Source organism: Macrobrachium rosenbergii, chromosome 7 (genome assembly GCF_040412425.1).
Source record: "Macrobrachium rosenbergii isolate ZJJX-2024 chromosome 7, ASM4041242v1, whole genome shotgun sequence".
NCBI lineage: Eukaryota > Metazoa > Arthropoda > Malacostraca > Decapoda > Palaemonidae > Macrobrachium > Macrobrachium rosenbergii.
Genome location: NC_089747.1, coordinates 38,262,936 through 38,267,380, shown reverse-complemented (window position 1 = coordinate 38,267,380; position 4,445 = coordinate 38,262,936). Strand labels below are relative to the sequence as shown.

Genomic DNA, 4,445 nt, shown 5'->3' with positions numbered 1-4,445 from the left:
AAGGTGATTTTAAATAACTACATTTTAATTATAACTATACTTAATCCTCGTCTGCTAACTTTTATTCCATTTAGAGAATATTTCACCACTCCTACGATAGTAATAGGTTACTAGAAAACAATTAGATACCAACTTTAAATTTTTCATATATTACTGCCAATTAGTAAAAACTATGCATCAAAACTAACAATAACTTATCTCTGTTATCTAATATTAAACTTTAAATCACTAATGTGTAGGTAAAAATGTTCATATTTACACATGCATCTTTAAAAACATGTTTATTAAAACTTCAAAATCATACATTGGACGGGAATGTAGAATTGTCAAAAGTCAAGCGACGAGACCCGAGTAATGTAGATTGTACACAATCATCTACGTACCCACACAATAAGTCTTAATAAATTCATTTACACTGATGCACTACACAATGCACTCCAATAAATACATTTACACTAACAGTCACGCAAATACTTAAAATATATAAATCAAATCTTGATAGGTATATTAGTAACATCTGATTAGACTTATACTGTACGAAAATTACATAAAGCTTAACTTTAGTTTATATCTGACCTTCGAATACTGACCTATTTAACAGAACAAGCTCCACATACAGAATAGTCTGACAGTGGACAAACTTGAAAGCAAACATGATAGCCTGACAACACGATAGGCTGACAGCGAGCGACACACTGGAGAATTACTTATACATGTGAACTCCAATTAATTTTATACACGTAACCACCAATACCAGGCTTCATCCGCACCTCAGACTATTTCGAAAATATTGTTCTTCCATTGCCTTACATGAAGGTTTGGGTAAGCCTGTCCTGCAAATAAAAGAAAATACGGCAGGAAAAAATTGACAAAAATTTCATTTTAGATCAGAACCTTTACAATGAAGTTTTAGCATTATATTCAGTTCGTATAGTATTAATCTGAATGAACTGGCAAACTTAAGACTTTAAAAATAAAAGTTAAAGCATTATAGTTATTGTTTAACCTGAATGAACTATAGTTTATATTTTAGATCAAAATTAGCTATAATTAGTTATACTCAAGTTCCAAAGCTCCGATTAGGGCTTTCAAATAAGCTACCCAACAGTTTGCTTTCAGACAAGTGCCTGAAAATTCGCTCTACTTCAGACAGTGAGATACCAAAGCCTCTGATTCGAGGCTACTGTAAACTACCCAACGGGTGCTTTCAGACTGAATCCCTGCTTGTCAGACAGCTCTAAGTAACTGACTAGTAAAGGTTGGGTTAGGTTTCAAAGTAATCAATAAGTGACATTCCTGAAGCAGATCCAATCTACCTTTATCAATAAGGGTTTGTCTATTGTATACGATCTTAAACATTATAATAATTAAACTGACAATTTGAATTATATACAGTGGGACCTAAATTTTAGGTTTTATCACCTTCATAAAAATCAAAACCACTAAGTTCAATTTGAACTACAGTGGGAGCTATAATTCAAGTTATAGTTTTGTAACAAAATGCAGTTACCCCTAATAAGAAATAAAACTAATTAGTATTTCATGCTATGCAAAATCAAGTTACGTTAAACTTTATAATGTAAAGCACTTAAGAGCAAATAACATCCTCAAACTTCCTCAGATTAGATATAAATCTTACTGCATAAATTTTACTGCTGAACTCTAAATTCAGTTAAAGTGAAAACCTTTATAATTAAAACCATAGAACTTTATTAAAATGGCTGACCTAAAAAAAAACTGACATATAGCAGCAATTACTTAGATATTACTCTTTAAAAATTCTTAGTAAATTTAAAAGTATAAACTAACGTTACTTTGTGTTAAAGGAGCATAAAAATACAGTTACGTTACTTTAATGCTGTTTAAAAGTTTCAAAAGTATTAATCTCAAGTTTAAAAATCAACGTTTACGTTACTTTAAGTTAACATTGAAAACTAAAAACTAAAGTTAACTTCCAAAACAATTAATGGACATAAACACCTGAAAAGGAAAAAAAAATTAGAACCTCCCATGCACCTGCTCATGCCCATAGGTCCGAAGACCTATGGGACAGGGCATAGGAGGGGCCTCCACCCCTACAGGGGCACCGCCCCTGTAGGGGTGGAGGTAGAAGTATGGAAAGTAGTCTGCCTCACCTCACTTATCTTGAAGAATAAGGTATCCCAGTCTCCCATGAAGAATAAGGTATCCCAGTCTCCCATGATGAAGATTCCTACATTTTCCTGGGTTCAGGAGTTTAACCAGAGCTTATTTATCGGAGAAGCCTGAAGAGTTCCCCTGCTTCATTAAGCCTCAATTCACTGGCATCTGAAAGTAGTTTAAGTGATAAAAATATGGCTACTTAAATTTACACAACTCCTACAAAATTACTAATACCGGACTAAAAAGTTAACTGAACGGAAGAAGCCTGTCTTCAAATTCAAAGACTATTCACTGGCATCGATAAGTAAATTAGATTAATATACAGCAAAGTTTTGAATTACAGTATTACAACAATTTAACGCCCAGTATAAAGTTTAATCTAAAATCCTATAGTTAAATATCTATCATTAAAGATATAGTTAACCAGTCTTCAAAGACTGAATTTACTGTCATCTGTAAACCAAAAGTATGGGTAAGTAAAAGTACAAAATTTTATTTAAACCTGGCTTCACAAAGATTGAATGTACTGTCATCTGTAAAACAAAAATATGGGTAAGTAAAATTACAAAATTTAATGTCTAGTATAAAGACTAGACGGCAATGGTAAAAGGATTTTGGACTAGCGTAATATTAACCAAAACAAGACTAAAAATGAATTCACCGGCATATGTCAAGTAATTTAAGAATGAAAAAAGGCCAGGTTAAAGTTACAGTACTACTACTAAACTTACTGTTTAATATTTAAAGTTCTGGACTAAAGTTTCTTATTTATCAGAAAAATTAAGAATTGGCCTGGTTTCCTACAGACTGAATTTACTGGCATCCGTACGTAGTTTCGAGTGATAAATGTTAATGTAAACGTTTAACATTACTCCTTGGAAAAGGATTCTACAGAACGAAATATAATTTTAAAAGCTATGGTTCTACAGTCACTCAATTGTCAGTTTCAAAGAATAAAATACTAACCTCCGAGCAACGCCAGAAGTCTCCAGTTACAAGTTATAATAAAATCTATAACGTACTATACAAAAGTTCTTGGCGAATGAAACCGAACCTGAAAAATATTCAAGATGTAGTATAGAAAAATCTAGAACCCTGGCCCGTTTAGATACCAGAGGAAAATTTAAATGACACCTGAAATCTCCCTAGAAACACTATTAAACATTAAAAATTTCCAAATATAATTAATAACCATTTTACAACCGAATGACAAAAGGTGCTGACAAGCAAAAACCTGGGAAGTCCGCCTAGTATAGTTCATTTAAAATAAAAGTGCTATTTAAAATGAAAAACTTGAACTGCCCCAAAAAGATGGAAATTTATAAAACTCAAGATCGTTTAACAAGTACAAAACACTTCTGCAAGACTTATATAGAAACTAAGTTGAGAACGTTTAGTCTTAAAAATTCAGTTCACAATATACAATAAAAAAAATTTTAAAAATCAAAGCAACGTTACCGACAGTAACGATAGTCTCTTAGATACTCAGCTCACAATAAACAATAAAAAAAGTTTAAAAATCAAAGCAAAGTTAAACAGTTCCGTTGTAAATTTACTTTCGCACATCAGATCTATAAAAGTTTTAACGAAAATCAAATAACTTTTTAAAAAATAACTCACATATTAAGTACTAGAATCAGATTCGTGAAATATTGCATGAAATTTTCAATGGAAATAACTAACATTGAGTATACAAACATACAGTACACAGACTAACGGAATACTAAACTGCAACCTAAAATGCCCACTAAAACCAAATTCTTAAGTAAAACGGCTACAGATATAAATAGACACTTCAAACTTAGCGTCAGTTGAAGTAGATCCTCCATCAATTCAACTGCAATTAGACCTCCATAGATAATACCACAAGCCACAACAAGGTTCCATCACGTCTATATAAAAACTTCCGCAACAAACGGACTCGTCTTCTGAAGCAACGAGGAATTCACCGTCCATAAAACAACACAATGAAAACGCATTAGCTTCGTTCAAACCAATGCGATAACTAAAATACCTAAGGTTTGTTTACACTGAAGGTAAATCCTACTGACGTCATCATCGAGGTTTCATTTTTAGACAAGGATCCTTCACAAGAGGAAACGGAAACTTCTCACGTTTTCCTTACAGTGAGGGTGTCTAGAATCCATTGCTGCTTCAATGGTATTCCAGCATTTAGCTAAGAATTTCCAGGTTCTTTGATGAAATTGAAATACTATAAAAATTTATTTCAATACAGAAAATAGAATGGAAAAAATTTGACGTACGGCAGTTTATACAAAAATTAGCAAATTCCCTTTTAAAGA

The 4,445-nt window shown here is 32.2% G+C and overlaps 1 long non-coding RNA gene across 1 annotated transcript; it reads right to left on the bottom strand.

The window, feature by feature from the left end:
• Positions 1 to 268: 268 nt before the first annotated feature.
• LOC136840310 (uncharacterized) lies at positions 269 to 4,170 on the bottom strand. The gene is made up of 3 exons (XR_010853580.1): positions 3,109 to 4,170; positions 2,136 to 2,307; positions 269 to 833 (listed from the first exon to the last, which is right to left on the bottom strand). It is a non-coding gene; the product is annotated as an uncharacterized lncRNA (long non-coding RNA).
• Positions 4,171 to 4,445: the final 275 nt, after the last annotated feature.